We start from the raw sequence: 20,169 nt of genomic DNA, 5'->3' as shown, positions 1-20,169 counted from the left end.
CCTTGGTACTCAATGGCGCCTTTTTCCCTTGCAAGGCGTAGTATAGTATCCCGGTCTCTATAGTTCAGGATCCGAGCTATAATAGGACGTGGTTGCGCCCCAGGCACTGGACGCTTCGCCAGGGAGCGATGGGCGCGTTCCACGATGAAGACGCGAGATAACTGGTCCGCCCCAAATATGTCCACCAGCATACGCTCCATGAAGTCCTCCATCCGGCCAACATTTGTGGACTCCGGCAGGCCCGTGACGCGTATATTGTTCCTTCTGGACCTCCCTTCTAACTCCTCATTCTTCGCCTGTATGACCGCCAACACCCTCTCCATATTAAACACCTTAGTCGTGACCGTGGTGAGTCCATCCTCCGTGGCAGACACTCTCTACTCCACTTCCCCCATCCGCTCGTTTTGGCGGTCGAATTGAGTTGCCATTTGGTCAAGGCGGTGATCAACCGACTCCATGGTGCCTTCGATGGACTGTAGGGTTTTTTGCATGGCCACCAATGTAGTCTCTAAAGTCGGGCGCCCCCAACTGCCCCCCCTAGCTCAGAGTCAGGTGGCGCCTGTGAAGACGTGAGCGCCGTTTTTTTGGTTTCAAACGTTATCTTCGGTTGGTTTCTCTCAGGTCTGTCCATGGCGGCGAACAGTGCAGTACCCTATCCTAGGCACCGCAATTATATAGGAGGGATGTCGTGAAAGGCGCCCCTGGAAGTCTCAAAGCACACACGGTGGCCCCTCGCCAAATTAAGTTTCTGTAGGCCCACAACTATCCCCAGCCCGGGATAGAAGCAGCAATGGCGCCTGATGGCGAAAGTGCGTCAAAATGTCAATGCCCCCAGCCGCCAATCGTATGTGGAGAAAGCTCGTCCGGCGGTCCCTCTTTCAACTGGGGATCGCAGCGCCGCCACCCCGCCGGTATGCAGGCCTCTCCCCCGAACCCCCGCCAGCTACAGCTCGCGCGGCCCAGCGCTGCCTCCGCAGCCCCGGGCTCGCGTAGTACCCAGCCCCAATCACCGCAACCAGCAGGGCCGGGTCCGGCCGTTCGAGTTCCAGGTGCCGCACAGTGTGATCCACACAGGCGCCGCTGCCCCAGGCAACAGGCGCTGCTTTCTCCAGATTCCCTCCATAGGCAGCGGAGGAGGCTCCCAGGCCGGTCGACTTCAGGGCGGGCTCAAGACGGGAGGCCAGTTCTCCACAGGCGCGATCACCGCGCGGGACAGCTTGACTTCAGAAATGGTCGCACCAGCGTTCGGACAGACAAAAAACACCTCACCGGATCCCCAGAGACAGCGGGTGGCGTGTGGCTCGTAGATGGGGTTCAGGTTAGGCGGGTTAGTTAGGATAAATGAACAAATGTTTGATGGTCTCGGCGGAGCCTCACTTACGTGCGGCCATCTTGCTCGGCGCCCTCTAGCGCCCCCAGGGACGTCATTTTTAATTTTTGTGCCTTCATGTACTTGTTTAGGAACCTTAGATCCAGGATGGGTCTTAGCGTTTGGTCCACTTTTGGTACTAAGAAATAGGTTGAGTACACTTCCTTGTTCCTTTCTCAGTATGGGACTGGTTCGATGGCCTCCTTCTGGAGGAGTTCTTTCGCTTCCTCTAGGTGTAGCGCTAGCTCTCTCCCTGAATATGCCTTTCTTTTTGGTTTTCTGTTTGACTGTCTCTTTTTCAGTTCTATGCAGTATCCGAACTGTATGATGTTGAGTATCCATTTGTCTGTGGTTATCTTCTTCCACTCCTGGAGGAAGTGACTTAGCCTGCCTCCTACTGGTGTTACATGATCTTTGATGTTTTGTCCGTGTAACCCTTTATTTGTCTTGTTTTGCCCCACCCTTGGAGGTGCTGTGTGGGTGGGCACGTCTTGCATGACAGAGTCACTTTGAGGTGGGTTGTTGGTCCCCTCTTCTAGTTTGTCCGCGTCCATTCGCCCTCCCGCGAAAGGACTGGCCCCTAGGCTGGTACTGCCAGGTTTGCCTTTGCTGTCCCTGTTGTGCTTGGCTGTCTCCCTGGTGGGACTGCTGGAATGTCTGGTGTGACGTTCCTTGCTGGTTTCCCTCTCTTCCGTTCGGTCTCCGTGTCAGGGTACCCCTTCTCATCCCCCTGAATTGTAAGGCCCCCATGGACCGTGCAGTTTCCTTTTTTTTCTTCAGCTGGGTGAGCTTTTAATCCACCGGCGCCCCAAACAGTGTCTCTCCATTGAAAGGGGTGCTCAGAATGTTGTGCTGTGCCTTTGGTTTGAAGCCTGAGATCCTGAGCCAGGCCTGCCTTCACTCCGTGATTCCCAACATCATCAGCCTGCTGGACGGGTCAGCCCCATCCAAGGCTGTTTTGAGGCATGAATTCGCTATATTCTTCCCCTCCTCCACAAGGTGTGAGGCTCTTTGTTGGTACTGGTCTGGGAGGTGCTTGAGCAGCTGTCCGATCTCATCCAGAATTTGGTACTGGTGCCTGTTAAGTAGGGCGTTTGAGTTAGCCATGCGCCAGTGCACCGCTGCATTTCTTCAATCAATCAATCAATCAATCAGAGTACTTGTAATGCGCGCTACTTACCTGTGAGGGTCTCAAGGCACTATGGGGAGGAGGGGTGCTGCTACTGCTCGAAGAGCCAGGTCTTGAGGAGTCTTCTGAAGGCGAGTAGGTCTTGGGTCTGCCGTATGTGGGTAGGGAGGGTGTTCCAGGTCTTGGCGGCGAGGTAGGAGAAGGATCTGCCGCGGGAGGTCGTTCGTTGGATGCAGGGGACAGCGGCGAGGGCGATGGAGGCAGAGCGGAGCTTGCGGGTGGGGGTGTAGAAGCTGAGTCTGCTGTTCAGGTAGGCTGGTCCGGCGTTGTGGAGTGCTTTGTGTGCTTGGGTGAGGAGATTGAAGGTGATCCTCTTGTCGACAAGGGCCAGTGTAGGTCTATCCGGTGGGGGATGATGTGGCTGCGGCGGGGGACGTTGACGATCAGTCGGGCGGAGGCATTTTGGATGCGTTGTAGTCGACGTAAGTGTTTGGCTGGGATTCCTGCATAGAGTGCGTTGCCATAGTCCAGTCTTGTTCTGACGAGGGCTTGTGTCCCCGTTCTTCTTGTTTCGGTAGGGATCCACTTGTAGATTCTGCGGAGCATGCGGAGGGTGCTGTAGCAGGAGGAGGAGACGGCGCTGACCTGCTTAGACATGGAGAGGGAGGAGTCAAGGATGAATCCTAGGTTGCGTGCATGGTCAGTGGTTGTTGGTGCTGTTCCCAGTGTGGTCGCCCACCAGGAGTCATCCCAGGCTGAGGGGGTGGGTCCGAGGATGAGGACCTCCGTCTTGTCCGAGTTCAGCTTCAGATGGCTGCTCTTCATCCAGTCGGCGACGGCCTTCATTCCCTCATGGAGGTTGGTTTTGGCGGTGTGTAGGTCCTTGGTGAGAGAGAGGATGAGCTAGGTGTCGTCGGCATAGGAGATGATGTTGAGGTTGTGTTGGCGGGCCACTTGTGAGGGGGGCCATGTAGACGTTGAACAGCGTTGGGCTGAGAGATGAGCCTCGGGGGACGCCGCAGATGATGTCGGTGGCTTCGGATCGGAAGGGTGGGAGGCGGATGCTCTGGGTTCTGCCGGAGAGGAAGGACGTGGTCCAGTCAAGGGCCTTCTCTTGGATTCCGGCTTCTAGGAGGCGTGTCTTTAGAGTGTGATGGCAGACCATGTCGAAGGCGGCTGACAGGTCCAGGAGGATGAGGGCTGATGTTTTGCCGTTGTCTAGTTGGCGCCGGATGTCGTCTGTGGCGGCGATGAGGGCTGTCTCGGTGCTGTGGTTTCGTCTGAATCCGTACTGGGACGGGTCCAAGATGTTGTTGTCTTCCAGGTGGCGGGCCAATTGCATGTTGACGATTTTCTCGATGACCTTTGCCGGGAACAGGAGCAGGGAGAAGGGCCGGAAGTTCTTGAGGTCCTTGAGGTCCGCCTTGGGCTTCTTGAGGAGGGCGTTGATTTCGGCATGCTTCCAGCTTTCCGGGAATGTCGCTGTTTCAAATGAGATGTTGATGACCTTCCGTAGTTGGGGTGCGATGGCTGCGTCTGCTTTGTTGAATACGTGGTGTGGGCACGGGTCTGCGGAGGTCCTGAGTGGATGGAGTTCATGACCTTGCGTGTCTCGTCGTCATTGACGTTGGACCAGGAGATCAGGCGGTTGGCGCTGGAAGTGTTTACAGGGGAGGTGGAGTCTGGCGTAGTCGGGTGGTCGTGGTGTTGAAGCGGTCGTGGATGTCAGCGATCTTGCTGTGGAAGAAGATGGCTAGTGAGTCGCACAGTTTTTGTGAGGGCGGGATGTCGTTGGCACTGGGGTTGGAGAGTTCCTTTACGATGCTGAAGAGCTCCTTGCTGTCGTATGCGTTGTTATCCAAGCGGTCTTTGAAGGAGGATCTCTTGGCTAATCTGTAGAGGTGGTGATGTCTGCGGGTGGCGTGCTTGTGAGCTGCATGGTTGTCCGGTGTGCGTTCGTGGAGCCATATCTTCCCCAGTTTCTGGCATTTCTTTCTATCTTCCTCCCGGTTAGGTCGATCCTCCTGCTTTCTTTGTCTGGTGGTGGTCCTGATGTTGTTGGCACAGTTGCCCTTTTTCTAGTAGTTGCCGCAATATTGGAGTCTACTGTGACGGATCCTTGGATGTACGGGGTTCTTTGGAGGAGTGCTTGGACTTCTTCTCCGTCCTTGGCATGAAGGACCTGCATGTTACTGGGTCTTTGAAAGCCTCCCTCCCTTGGTCCACGACACTCTGAAGCATGGGGAGGAACTAGCTTCTGGTCTGAGTGGGGAGCAGGGTCTCCAAGAGGAAGTCTGCCTTTGGCTTTTCCTCCTCTAATTTGACTCCAAAACCTGTTGCCGCGTTCCTGATGACCATATTATAGGCTCCAATGTCATCTGGCAGGGAAGGCCTCGAAGGGCACATGTCGACGGCCTCTTGTGGCCTTTCGGTGTCGAGGTCCTGCCATTCCAGGTCCTGTGTCCCCGAGGATGCCGAGCCGAGGGTTGTCCGCTGGTCATCGTCCAGCTCCTCCTCGTAGTATAGGGCCTCCTCCTCTAGGTGTTCCTGGGGCTTGGGAGTTTTCGGCGGCCCTTCGGCGTCAAACTCCTCTTTTTCTTCTATTTCGACGATCGGCGTCTACGGCTTCGACAGAACCGTGAACCTCTTCATTTTTTTGTCAAACTCTTTTTTCCTTTGCAGGTGCTATCCATTTCGGCCTCGAGCCGTCTCTTCCTCCCCTGGAGCTCGGCGGCCTGTTCGGCGTCGAACGTTTCGGCCGATCTTTTCCTCGCCGCCATCAGCGTCGGCGTCGACCCGGTCTTCGGGTCATTCTCTCTCGACGTCGAACGGTCCTTTTCGGGGACTTGCTTCGACGACCTTGGCATTTCGCCGGTCTTCGCTGCCTGGGAGTCCTTTTCGAAGGATCCGCTGGGCTGTTTGTCCTTGGATGCAGCTGCAGCCGTCGAGATTTTCGGCGCCAGTGCTCCCTTTGAGGACTTAAGACTCTGTTTCTTGAGAGTCTGACTCCGACCTTCAAGGGTCTGTCAGGGGTTTGGGGGTCAATGACTCTCCTACCTCTTTAGAAGTGTTCTTATCGGACTCTCCGACCGTGTAGTCATTGGCTTCACCGGTGACGTTATCCTCCTCATTGCTGGAGAGTCCCAGGTCCCGAAGCGACGGCGGTTGGCCCTTGCCTTGCATGTTGTAGTTGGCCCTTCTGTGTCTCTCTCTAACCCGGAGAGTCTTCCGTGAGAAGGCGGAGCAGGCGTTGCAGTCCTTGCTTTCATGGTCGACAGGTAGGCAAGGTTATAAACCGGGTGCTGCTCCTTCTGTGCGTATTTGTGGTGGCAGTTATGGCAGAATTTAAAGGGTGTCTTGTCCATTCCGTGCTCAGGGGGCCCCCTGTGTGCGCATTCTCCGTTGGAAGTCGAAGTTCTCCTTCTTCTTCGTCGTCCCGGCTTGGTGGTCTAGTCCCTCGTTGTCTCCAAACTTTTCTGTTGAAAATTCGCCTTTTCTGCGTCTTCTTTCCTCCAAAAATTCTGGAGCTCTTCGGAGACGATCCAGACCCAACGGCGGAAAATAGAATCTGAAGATGGCGCCCAAAGGTGGGAGCTTCCGCAGGAAGCAGGCCGACGTCACAGGAAGTAACACCAGAAGGTGGGACGTCAACGCCCTCCTAGGCTACAAAAAAAAAAAGAAAGAAAAGACTACGATTCCGGACCCAACCACTAGACCGCGGAATAATGCACAGCATAGTGAATCCAGAAAGATTCACGCTGCAAAAATTGTAGTTACCAGACAGCTCAAGGGAGACCAAAGGAGTATCCACCAGAAAGAGCGTTACCGAAGGCAACTAACTGGTTTGTTATGTTTTCCTGCTGTTGTATATTATCTAATTCTGGGTGGTGAACTCCGCTTGCAGAGTTTCCGTATTCCACGGAGCTCCCGGAGTTCCTAAAAACTCTGCAGCGTGGAGCATAGCGAGGTTTTTTTCCACGCTCGCGTTTTTCAACGTCATGTATTGGAGCGAGGAAAATCCACCTCCTGATGAGATTTGTCCTTGCTCGCGCTCGCCAAGGTCTAGTTGGTGATCAAAATCAACTTCCTGGCGAGATTCGTTGCCGGATTTCTCAATGCGAGTGGTCGTGCCAGGTCACAACCACTCGCGTTGAGAAACTTTCCTTCGCATTGACAAAGCTGCCGCTCAAGTAGAAGCAGCTGCACCCTCTTGCGCTACACATGGTGCCATTCACGATAAATTTTACAGGGCGGGACAAACAATCGGAGATCAAAATCACCACGAACGGCATGACCCTAACGCACTCCGCTGCTCGTAGAACTCCGCATAGTGCGGCGCAGTTTTTTGACACTTCGCGGAGTTCTTCATTGAGGACCACCACCTAGGCTTAATCTTATCATGAAAATCTAGATTTCAGTCATATGTTAAGAAACAAGGGTGAGTAGAAACCTTTTGGGTGGAGAAAATTTAAGACATTAATATTGTGAATTTTTTGGTAATTAGTTGATTTTTGCAAGTACTAACACTTCTCTGTGTAAAATAAATACCTTGAGATTTTTTAAACTTTCAGATACTCAAATTGTGGAGTTTGTTGCAAGACCTCTGCAACTCCCTCGCCTCGTACTTCCACAACAAGATCGCTGACATACACAACAGCTTCAGCACACAAACAACGCCCCCCAAGACCGCACCAACGCATCCCACCACCACCCTCAGCGACTGGACCCCAATCAGCACCGAGGACACCATCCGCACGATGAACTCCATCCACTATGGATCTCCGACCGACCCCTGCCCTCACCACGTCTTCAACAAGGCCGACGCCGTCATCGCACCCCACCTGCAGGACATCATCAACACCTCCTTCGACACCGCCACCTTCCCGGAGAGCTGGAAGCACGCCGAACTCAGCGCTCTACTAAAGAAACCAACAGCGGACCCCACCGAACTCAAGAACTACCTCTCCATCTCGCTCCTCCCGTTTCCAGCCAAAGTCATCGAGAAGACAGTCAACAAGCAGCTGGCCGCCTTCCTCGAGACGAACGGATCCCTCGACCCCTCACAGTCTGGCTTCCGGGCCAACCACAGCACCGAAACCGTCCTCATCGCTGCCACCGATGACATCCGAGCCCTGCTGGATAACGGAGAAACAGCGGCCCTTATCCTCCTAGACCTCTCTGCGGCATTCGACACGGTCTGCCATCGCACCCTAGTGCAGCGCCTCAACAACGTCGGAATCCAGGAGAAGGCACTGGATTGGATCATCTCCTTCCTCGTTGGAAGGACACAGAGAGTTCGCCTACCCCCGTTCAGATCTGCAGCAACAGAAGTCATCTGCGGCGTTCCCCAAGGCTCCTCGCTCAGCCCCACCCTCTTCAATGTCTACATGAGCCCCCTTGCGGCCATCGCACGCCAACACAACCTCAACATCATCTCCTACGCCGACGACACACAGCTGATCCTCTCCCTCACCAACGACCCCGCCACCGCCAGAGCCAACCTACACCAAGGGATGAAAGACGTAGCCGAGTGGATGACGGCCAGCCGCTTGAAACTGAACTCAGACAAGACGGAAGTCCTCATCCTGGGCTCCTCGCCCTCCGCCTGGGACGACTCCTGGTGGCCCCCCGCCCTGGGCACCGCACCCAAACCGACAGACCACGCACGCAACCTGGGCTTCATCCTGGACTCCTCCCTCTCCATGACCAGACAAGTCAACGCCGTCTCCTCGTCTTGTTTCAACATCCTGCGCATGCTACGTAAGATCTTCCGGTGGATCCCCACCGAGACCAGGAAGACGGTCACCCAGGCCCTCGTCACCAGCCGTCTGGACTACGGCAACGCCCTCTACGCCGGAACCACCGCCAAGCTCCAGAAGAGACTCCAGCGGATCCAGAACGCCTCAGCGAGACTCATCCTCGACATCCCCAGACACAGCCACATCTCCAGACACCTGAAAGACCTGCACTGGCTCCCGGTCAACAAGAGAATTACCTTCCGGCTCCTCACCCACGCACACAAAGCCCTACACAACCAAGGCCCGAGTTACCTCAACAGCCGCCTCAACTTCTACGCTCCCAAACGCCATCTCCGATCGACCAGTCACGCCCTCGCCGCCGTCCCCCGCATCCGAAGAGCGACAACAGGAGGAAGGTCCTTCTCCCACCTGGCCGCCAAGACCTGGAACTCCCTCCCTCCCGACCTACGCCTGACCCAAGACCACCTCTCCTTCCGGAAGAAGCTCAAGACCTGGCTGTTCGAGCAGTAGCGGACCCCCCCCTCAAGCGCCTTGAGACCCTCCGGGTGAGTAGTGCGCGTTACAAATGCCTTGATTGATTGATTGATTGATTGTTGCAATTAAAACATTTTCGAGGCCTGAAATTTCTTTGGAGGTTGCATGCGGGCAGCCTAAGTTATCCTGCAAGAGTTTCTTGATTAAACCACAATATGTGCTATCTCATGTAGTCAGGTTGTTAGAAGCTTTTCTGCAACTCAAGATATGCCTTACTTTTCGCCTGGTTTGGATGCATTTCTCATGTTTAGTGAGATTTCCTTTCTGAGTATAACGTTTCTGGCTTTCCCCTCCTGTACAAGGCTTTAGTCCAGTGTGAATTCTCTCATGTTCAGTGACATTGTATTCGTGATTAAACCTTATCTGACATTCAGAACACACATAAGACTTTTTTCTCCCGTGTGAGTTCGCTCATGACAAGTGAGAAGTAATTTGTAAACAAAACTTTGCTTGCATTTCGAGCACTCATAAGGTTTTTCCCCAGAGTGGGATCTCTCATGAAGCATAACACTGTCTTTCAGATACAAGCTTTTATGGCATAAGGATTCTCTCCAGTGTGGAGTTTCTCATGGTAAGATAGCGTTTTTCTCTGCAGCTTTTCTGGAATTCAGAGCACTCATAAGGTTTTTCATCAGTATGGAGTCGCTTCTGGTTAGCGAGGCTGTGCCTATCAAATAGGAATTTCTGGCATTCACAGCGTTGGTAATGTTTTTCCCCTGTGTGCGTCTGCTCATGTAGTGTGAGATTGCATTTAAAATTGATGCTTTTCTGGCATTTGGAGCACTAAATTATTTTTGATGGGGAGTTTTCTTATGGTGCATGTAACCATCTCTACCTCTGAATCTTTTCTGACATTTAGAACACTGATAATGTTTTTCCCCAGTGTGGATTCTCACATGTGCAGTGAGATAATATTTTTGGCTGAAACATTTTTGGCATTCGGAGCACTGATAAGGTTTTTCCCCAGTGTGGGTTCTTATATGCTGAATGAGACGTCTTTTTTCACTGAAACATTACTGGCATTCCGAGCACCTATAAGGTTTTTCCCCAGTGTGGGTTCTTATATGCTGAATGAGACGTCTTTTTTCACTGAAACATTTCTGGCATTCAGAGCACCTAAAAGGTTTTTCCCCAGTGTGGGTTCTTATATGGTGATTGAGACTGATTTTTTCACTGAAACATTTGTGGCATTCAGAGCACTGATAAGGTTTTTCTCCAGTGTGGATTCTTATATGCTGAGTGCGATAGCATTTTTCACTGAAACATTTGTCGCATTCAAAGCACTTATAAGGTTTTTCCCCAGTGTGAATCCTTGTATGTTTAGTGAGTCTTCTTTTGTCACAGAAACATTTCTGGCATTCAGAGCACTGATAAGGTTTTTCCCCAGTGTGGAATCTCACATGTGCATTTAGAAGTGATTTAAGTTTGAAATCTTTTGGGCATTCAGGGCACTGATAAGGTTTTTCCCCAGTGTGGGTTCTTATATGCTGAGTGAGACTGAGTTTGTTTATGAAACATTTCTGACATTCAGAGCATGAATAAGGTTTTTCCCCAGTGTGGGCTAATGTATGTCGAGAAAGTCTTCTTTTGTCACTGGAACATTTCTGGCATTCAGAGCACCGATAAGGGTTTTCCCCAGTGTGGTAGGGGCAGTGCAAAGTGCTGAAAACTCTTTCCTGTGATGGGCCCTTTCTGTCCCACAAAGCACCCCGGTTAATGTTGTGCACAAAGAGTTGGGGATGCCTTTCCTCTCAGATGTACTGGATTTCCGTCGCCTGGCTTTGTGGCTTAATATTTGGGCTAATTAAGAAAATACACTTAGCAAAGATGTCGCATATGTAAGAGGGACCTTTCTCTGGTCAAAGAGTGTTTTTTAAAGAATGAGCTGCTGTGATAGCGAGGGAAATGAGCTGTGTAAGCCTAGTGTGCGTAAGTACATTGTGTTAAAAACTGTACCAACCACCGAACCGTATCTTCTAGGGCTTAAAAGCATTCATGATCGTTTTCTATTGATCCGGTTTCGGCTCAACATCTTCTATTACCTCATGGCACACCCTCGCGTCCTCCACAGAGGCCTGTGTCTCATGCCCTGTGGCTGCAACGGTGAGTCTCCTCAGGACATGCTGCACTTTTTATTGTTTTGTAGTTTTTATGCTGTCCCTAGAAAGTTATTTATTATTCCCATTCTCAAAAAAGTGGGTTTTAGGCGGGTGAGACCAGCTCTTATCTTTTACAACTGCTCTCTAATGACACTGTTTTGCATACGCTTAACTTTTTATGGGTCGCTGTTAGACTCAGGTCAAGCTGCGATTAACTTCTGTACTGTAATTCATGAATTTTTATCTTGTGTTCTGATTAACTTGGACATATTATAATTGTCAATCTGTAACTTGGAAGATGTTTTATCATTTTATGTATGACTTTTATGGTTTTCTATTATGAAACCGAATAAATACAATAATCACTAGGGGATTCATTTAGAGGGTAGCATGGTATCCCTCACAATAACTCCAGGAGTCACGGTTCACACAATGGACATGCTTTGTTCCCCCTACTTCCAACCTTACATGTACCCCTAATCACCTGCCCAAACCTCTCCCTGCTGATGCCAATGTGGTCCTCCGTCATCCCACAGAATATATTTTTGGCCCCTTTCAAAGTGCCCCTACAATAAAAATGCTGCAGTTGTAAATACATATCAACTACCATTTGTTGTGATTGAAACATTTTATTGAATAATAAAACCTAATAAACATAAGCTGATTATTAAAGCAAAACAAAACATCAGTTGCCATACACATAAGAGACAAAAGTAGTACATAAAAATCAACATACTGTAACACAGCATAGTTATGTAGAGCACAATTCCTAATTTCGGGCAATCTTTAAAGTTCAACAATAGAAGAACAGGAAAGGAAAGAAAGAAGGTGGGATACAGTGATTTCATTAATGTAATGCTTCCTAAATATAGAAAAACAAATACTATTATTTTCCTTAAGCAATAAAGTCCGCACATTAACCCCTTCCATGCTCATGACGGATTGGTTCCGTCATGAGCTACGGTTGAGCTGTGCTCATGACGGAACCGTTCCGTCATGACCACGCCCGTTTCTATTAGGGCCCAGCACCGGAGGGGGAAACGCGGTCGCACTGAAAAGGTTAAAATACTAAGAGAAAAATATTGAACAATGAACATTTCATGTGTAATTAGAATTCAATTTGAATATTGTAACCTCCTCAGCATTATTTGACTCATGATTACAACCTGAATGCTTTCTGGAAAGGAACCGCCTCATGGGGTTCAAAATCACATCTTTTCCAACAATAGGATTCAAATGATAAACTTGAATTTCAATTCAATTTATTGATTTAGGCCATTTTGGAGATCAACAATTTGAAATATATACAAAATCCGTACACTTTAGTAAAATTGTCTCCTAAACTTGAATTCCATCCACTTTTTGATTAAACACTTCCCATTCCAGCAAGCATCACAAGACCACTTTTTGTTATCTTCCCAATTAGTGATAATGTTTCGGCTGGCAACAACAATAAATATGTTTAGAATTTTACTTCCGAAAGCAAAAACATGCCATTTCTGAATCATGGTGCACAATAAAATGTAGGAACAGAAGGGCATCTTTTGGTGTAGCATTCATTAAGGTTTGACCAGGCTTGAAACTAGAATTCCTGATTTTTGGGACATTTAAATGTCATATTTTTGAAAAAGTTCTAACAGACCAGCAAGAGCTCCGTGAAAAATAGAAGATGACTGAATTGTACTTAGAGAAAATGTGCTGATAAGTAATGTATTGATTTAAAATACAGTGGTCAGACAATGCTTGTGTATCTAATCTATTCAGATTTTAACTCCATAGTTTGTTCAATAAATTGACTGAGCATAATACTTGAAGGTCCATCTCTCAGATCAGTTCTATTACAGTTTTAGTTGCGATAACACTAAAAAAGATCAATGACAAATAGATTTTAAAAGCCATGGGTGGAATTGATCCTTGGTGTAAATCTAGATTATTGTCTGCAATGGAAACCTGTACAAACAGATCAAATCTAAAAGCATTGAATATGTTTATTATAGTGGTTTAGAGTAAACCCAGAGACACACATTGTTCCTGAAACTCAGAAAATGCATCTAAAGATCATGATTACATACTATTTTATGTCCAGAGACTGCTTTAGCTGCTTTCCTGTTTAAGTGACAACATTTGCAAATATATTTAACAAAACATTAACGCTGGATGTCAGAAATGCTGTCTTTAAGTATTGTGTAAGAGTTATGTGTGATGGTTTTTATTTGATCTGAAGCAACACTAACACTAAATAGGTACATGCACCAGTTATCATTCAACTAACAATATTAGAAAACTTAATTTGGAGGGAATTGAGAAAAATTGCCTCATGTTTTATTGGTAAAAAAATCTACTGGTTCAGTAGTTCACAGAGTTTGCAAATGCTAAACCCCTTTTTGAAATGTACTAAGCCCATTTAACAATTCAGAATTTGGAAGGGGAATGTTAATGGTTTCCCTTCTGCATATTTAATACATTGTTAAGGTATGTATTGAGCTTTGAAACCATATGTGGACTGAAAAACAGTAACAGGAGGTAGTAGCCCAAGGGGACATTTGTGAATCTAAAAGTAAAATAGGGTGCATTAAAAAATGCCTTTATTTAAAAGCTATCACAGACAAAGTAGTGTGCTGACTCTACAAGCAACCACTTTTTACCAAATGGATTATTAGTACATGAGCCTCAGTATTTCCTATATTGCTGAGATTTAGTCTCTAATATTTTTGTAATGTCATGTAAATATTTGTTCCTGTTAGTTCCCATTTCAATATTGTAATGAAATGTCCCTATTCTTTTTGTCAAACATATTGAAATATCTTTCTCACAATTTTTGGAGCATTCTAAAAAGTGTTTTCACTCTCTAACTTGAAGCTTCCTAAGAAAAATACTGGCGCCATTTCCTGGTTGCTCCTAGATCATTTAGCTTTCTCACTAAAACAAGCACAATATTGATTTGTGAGAGGTGGTTATTGTAGTCCTACGCACTGGGGGTAGTTTAGAAAAGACCAAAATAGAACTTCCTTAATCTTTAGAAATAATACTTGGAAAAGTTTATGTTCAATAATTTCAGATACTTTACTGATAAAGATATCGGATAAAGATCCCCTAATTTCTTATACCGTGTGGTATCAAAAATCTGCTAGAATTAACAGACTTCTCTTCTAGATAAATCCAGGTTTGAGAAGTTATTAAATGGGATTATCAACTTTCTGTTATTGTAACACATTTTGTCAGTGCACAGAGTATTTTCCCTACATAGATCACAACATTTCATGCAATGGTCTGTGCTTAAACGTACAATGAAGGGGTAAAATGCATTTCTACCACAATCAAGAAACCCTTGGGTCTCTGACGATTACGGTTTCAAATGAAGACCTAGCTAAAATGAAATATCCCTTTAAAAGGACGATTTCCCTCACCCACCATAGTTGGCATGCTTCTTTATTGGGAATCTCCTTGCACAGTGATACAACCCCCTCACTGAGAGGGAGGAGTTCAGGCATGTTTTGTTGTAAAGAAAGGTATACTAAATACCACAATAATGAGCTCAGGGTAGTGGAGGCAGCAGAGTGAAAGTTAAAACTTGCTATAGGGTATAGGGTTTCCATTATTTGTACGCCCCTGGGCCAGGATTAAAAACAGGACACTGTGGGAGAATGTATATGCACTGTTAGAGTCAATAAAAGGTCAACATGTTTCAGTCTACTAACCCTCTGAAGAGGTGTTTGCGGTATTCTTCAGGACTTAATCAAAAGTTGTGCCGTTCAATGTACTCAATCAATAACAAGCATTGTCATAGCCAATAGGTCTCGCCTTTGGGACCTTAAGTGTTTAGCCATGCAGATTCAGTAACAATGTGAAATAATTACTATTATAAAAAAAGACTATAAACTAACTAAGCTAGACGTGACTTCTGGTTAATCGAACGTTTCAGGAGGTTTAGTATATTTAAAGAACTCCTTTTTTCTATGATGTGTCATATAAAATTGATGCTCTAAATTTTGGTAAGAGTACACAACGTCAAAAAATTCAATACTGCTTTATATCAATTTACCTTTGAAAGCTTGAAGTGAAAGACAATTCTAAGTGGCATTTGCTTATGAGTTGGTGCTAACGACTATTTCCGGATGACAATGTAATTAGCATTTTTTGTATAAGATGTTTTAAAAGCATGAGTAGGGAATGTGGCTATTTTGGCCAAAGGCTGCCCTTTCTATATGCATGCTAGTTTTAATTTGTAAACAGAATCACAATTTGTTATGTGGTACACTGTAATGTTAGATGAATCTGTTTTACCCTTCTGATAAGCAACGGATGACGATGAACCGTTTTTTCGTCCCTGGTTTTAAATGGATTCAGGTTGGAACAGACGAGGTGTTGGTTGACTTTACCTCAGAAAATGGTTGTTTCCCGCATGCTGCTTTCATGCGACTTAAATCCCTTCAGTGGAAGAGGCGGCTGCATGCCTGCATATATGCATGATCAAAGGATAGGGAGGTAGAGGGAAGATCCTTTCAGTCTCCATACGGTAACTCTTATAATCAGGAAGGGGAAAGGATCACTTGTCCTGCTTAAACCTTGGGTTTCACAAGTCGAGGAACTGGTATCTCCCAACAAATATAACTCTCATACACGTGTATTTCAGATGGTTCTTTTTCAGCGGTATATACTGGGTACCCGCTTTTTTTACACGTGCGTGCGTAATCATTGAGTTATTTTTTGTATTGTGCACCCTCCACCAGGAGGTTTTGCCTTTGGTTTAAGGCAGTAGTGATCGTGGATAGTGGGGAAGGGGTTGTGGTAGTGGTATAGTTATTAAAAATCCGGATAGCCAGACAGGAGCAGTTTTAATAAGTCTGGATTCGGACTGAGTAAAAAAGTTAGGTGCACTTTTTGAGTTTGTTAGGGGTTCAAGTGCATTTCAAAGCTAAAAAGAGGTCAACATGTTTCAGCCTTTGGTAGTCAGAGGATCTTAGGCTTTCGTCAGGACCAATAGGGGTGATTAAATAGTGAGGAAACAAACGTTGTGAGAAGAAAAAAGGTAAATTGACCTGATTCTTCGCGATTCAAGGTTTCACTGTACCTGAAAAAATAAACACACACACACAACGACAACAAATAGGGAGATGGGATGCGGAAAAACACATATTATGTACAATAGTACCTTTCAAATATTAAGGAACTAGAGATTGGCAATACTTTACTTCATACTCATTTCAGGCGTCAACTCTTCCTTTGTCATTCTTCGGTAGGCAGGAGGGGCTAGTATTGTAATATTGTGCCCATAGTTTTATCATTGTACTCTCTCTGTGCGTGTTCTATAGTGAGAACTATTGTTTGTGGCCGTTTCGCGGTCGCATTCATACTACAGTCATACCATGCTTACTTTCACATATCATTCGTGTTTTTGTAATTTTTAAAAATGAATTGTAAACATGCTTTTTTTCGTTTTATCACTTAACTTATCGTTCGTGTTGTTTACTTAACGATAACATGCTGTTTTCTGGGCAAAAATGTCCGTGAGTCATTATTGCGGGGTGCGTTGTGCACGACGTTGATGGTGCCCAATGCGCTATGTGCGCTTCTCCATTACGTGCATACCTTGTTATTTATGAAGAATTACTTCATCGAGGATTGAGGTTGATCGAGAGAGGTTGCTAGGGGGATATTTAAGACAGTTAGTTACAGGGCGCAGATCTTACTTGCGGTTTTAGATCTCATGCTCCGTGCGGGATGCTCCTCGCGTTACCTGAGTGCCTTCTGCTCGGTCTTGGCCGTATGTGTAACTAACTGTCTTAAATATCCCCCTAGCAACCTCTCTCGATCAACCTCAATCCTCGATGAAGTAATTCTTCATAAATAACAAGGTATGCACGTAATGGAGAAGCGCACATAGCGCATTGGGCACCATCAACGTCGTGCACAACGCACCCCGCAATAATGACTCACGGACATTTTTGCCCAGAAAACAGCATGTTATCGTTAAGTAAACAACACGAACGATAAGTTAAGTGATAAAACGAAAAAAAGCATGTTTACAATTCATTTTTAAAAATTACAAAAACACGAATGATATGTGAAAGTAAGCATGGTATGACTGTAGTATGAATGCGACCGCGAAACGGCCACAAACAATAGTTCTCACTATAGAACACGCACAGAGAGAGTACAATGATAAAACTATGGGCATAATATTACAATACTAGCCCCTCCTGCCTACCGAAGAATGACAAAGGAAGAGTTGACGCCTGAAATGAGTATGAAGTAAAGTATTGCCAATCTCTAGTTCCTTAATATTTGAAAGGTACTATTGTACATAATATGTGTTTTTCCGCATCCCATCTCCCTATTTGTTGTCGTTGTGTGTGTGTGTTTATTTTTTCAGGTACAGTGAAACCTTGAATCGCGAAGAATCAGGTCAATTTACCTTTTTTCTTCTCACAACGTTTGTTTCCTCACTATTTAATCACCCCTATTGGTCCTGACGAAAGCCTAAGATCCTCTGACTACCAAAGGCTGAAAAATGTTGACCTCTTTTTAGCTTTGAAATGCACTTGAACCCCTAACAAACTCAAAAAGTGCACCTAACTTTTTTACTCAGTCCGAATCCAGACTTATTAAAACTGCTCCTGTCTGGCTGTCCGGATTTTTAATAACTATACCACTACCACAACCCCTTCCCCACTATCCACGATCACTACTGCCTTAAACCAAAGGCAAAACCTCCTGGTGGAGGGTGCACAATACAAAAAATAACTCAATGATTACGCACGCACGTGTAAAAAAAGCGGGTACCCAGTATATACCGCTGAAAAAGAACCATCTGAAATACACGTGTATGAGAGTTATATTTGTTGGGAGATACCAGTTCCTCGACTTGTGAAACCCAAGGTTTAAGCAGGACAAGTGATCCTTTCCCCTTCCTGCCTGCATATATGGCCAGATCAGTACTTGGCTGTTTTGGTTCTCCAGTGGGACTAACATAGAAGCTGTTAAGGGCAGGGGCTTAGCTTCCCATTGGTGCAGCAGGTGCAGTGGCACCAGGTCCCAGATGCCTTAAAGGCCCACTGAACCCTGATAACTGCTGTTTGTCACAGTTCAAACAGAGGCTTGAGGGGCCCACAGAACAATGATTATTGCTGTTTTCTGCTGTCCAAATAAAGGGCAGAGGTCACATTTCCTTTCTTGCATTGGGGCCCAGGGCACACTGGCTAGGCCACTGGTTAAGGATGCAGTGGGGAAGAGGTGGCGAGACAGGTGGATTATCTAAACAGCTCGACGATGACTTCATGCATGGGTTTTAAAGTATTCATTACAATTAAAGACTGAAGCACGAATAGATATCATAATATAGGAAGGCCTATGTACAAATGCAGCTCGATTAGCGGCTGCCTTTAACTTCTCACTTATCACCTCTCCTAATTTACAGTTTTATATTAGATGCAGACATAAATTGTGACCTATGAATATGTTTATCTATCTTTAGGTTCAAATGACCCATCTTTTCCATATGCAAGTATCAGACAGGTCGGGAACGCCTAATGGCTTTGACCTTGATAAAGCCCATTAATCACTGGTCTTGAAATGCAAATGGCAGCATTAGGCACGCAGAGGTGTATTCTACGTAATCTTATTATGTTCAGGATACGGGAGAGTGTTTAGGGCATAAAGCACTTTGACAGAAACATTTCTGCCACCATAGAAATTCAATCCTCCTTGTCCTACCCTAGTATACAAGTAGTGCCACATTCTTTGTATACATGAATTAAATAGGCACACAAAATAGTACCGTATTTAAAGGCCCAGTTCAGAATTACATGGAAGGTGCACTGTCCCAGACTACACAACGGTGCAGTTTTCAGTGGGTGCTATCATCCCACACAGGGGGAGTACACCAGATTATGCTGGAAAAAACATGTGGTGCCCCAATGTAGGCGCAGTTGTAAACCACCAGTCTGCATACATAGTAAAGCGTCTGGCAGCTATTAAGTGAGGTGGCACGTTTCCCCTGCAGGTGGGAGGGGTCTGTCACCATCCTGTCAGGTGGGGGGTATACAATCAGTGCGCCTCTTGACTGCTTGTTTGCCTTTTCACCCATGTCAATAATACAGTGGAGTCCTTGGAGGAGTAGTCAATTTGTATTCATGAAAGACACTTGTGTTTCTCGGATGTGTAATCCCCAGATGATGCCTGAACTGTTTCCCAATGGGCTATTTGTACATCGTATTGAATTGTATGGTCTTATGAGGACTGTTAATAATAATAAAAAAGATTTAGTGAGTGTTTATTGCCCTCTATGTCACTCTACTTCTAAGCACCTAATACAGCGTGTACAGTGCTTATTGTCATCTGCTCACTTACTTGCTTATTATGCTTAATATAAATAGTGCACAATTTAGGCGTTTGTGTCTGCCTACAACGTGGACATGATACAAATAGCAGTACCTACAAGGTGGATGGTACAATTCAACAAGAGTCTAAGATACTCCAGCACAGATGACTTTGCATCAACATTACGGGGCATCAGTCTTTATGGCAAGCCAACTTAAAACTTATCAGTATTGTATACAATATTATCAGAGACTATACTTGCCTCTTGGATACAACTTTACAACGGAATTTTATTAATTTGTGTACAGTTGTGTGTATACAATAAAACAACCTCCCCACCATAATTGATCTGTCTATTCATCTTGTTGGGATCTGGAGTAGCATGCTACTCGCCGAAAAGCACTTCAACACTTCATCAGGGGTAGCAAGCGCTATATAAATGCAAAACCTTCTTCCTTCTATCCCCCCACAATCTTTTTTAACCCAACTAACAGACCAACATGTCCAGCTCTCATATACATTTTATAGTTCCCTATATTAATTCACCACTAATCATTTTTGGATCCTAGAGTAGTGTGCTACTCGTCGAAAAAGCGCTTCAAAGTTCGTATGGGGTAGTAAGTGTTATGTAAATCTAAATACATTACAATTACTGTTTACATCGGGCTGCACTAACACGAGGATAGAAGTAGAGTGGGGATTAGAGTTTATCTGCCTAGAACAAAGCATACTACAGAAAGTGTGTGAACAGTCTATATGTTGTGCACCTGGCAGAGAAAAACACAGCAGAGGTGGGAAGAAGGTAGGTAATCTGATGGTCAGACCTATGTGGAAAGAGGCGATCACTTTGGGCAGAAAAGAGGGCTTACACGGAGGACTACTTTGTTTGGATGGAGAGCAAGAAAGGGAGGTCTGGAGGATAAGCCTGAAGCTCACTCATCCTGCAAGCAGAGGTGATGG

At 46.2% G+C, this 20,169-nt stretch overlaps 1 protein-coding gene across 1 annotated transcript in view; it reads right to left on the bottom strand.

Moving 5' to 3' along the window:
* The window catches only part of LOC144805503 (uncharacterized), a 1,226,074-nt gene that overhangs the window by 1,138,981 nt on the left and 66,924 nt on the right, over window positions 1–20,169 (bottom strand). The gene's annotated exons all lie outside the window — the stretch shown is intronic.

This window comes from Lissotriton helveticus, assembly GCF_964261635.1.
Source record: "Lissotriton helveticus chromosome 1_1 unlocalized genomic scaffold, aLisHel1.1 SUPER_1_unloc_12, whole genome shotgun sequence".
NCBI classification, from domain to species: domain Eukaryota; kingdom Metazoa; phylum Chordata; class Amphibia; order Caudata; family Salamandridae; genus Lissotriton; species Lissotriton helveticus.
The sequence above is the reverse complement of the archived record's forward strand: the minus strand, read 5'-3'. Positions and strand labels throughout refer to the sequence as shown.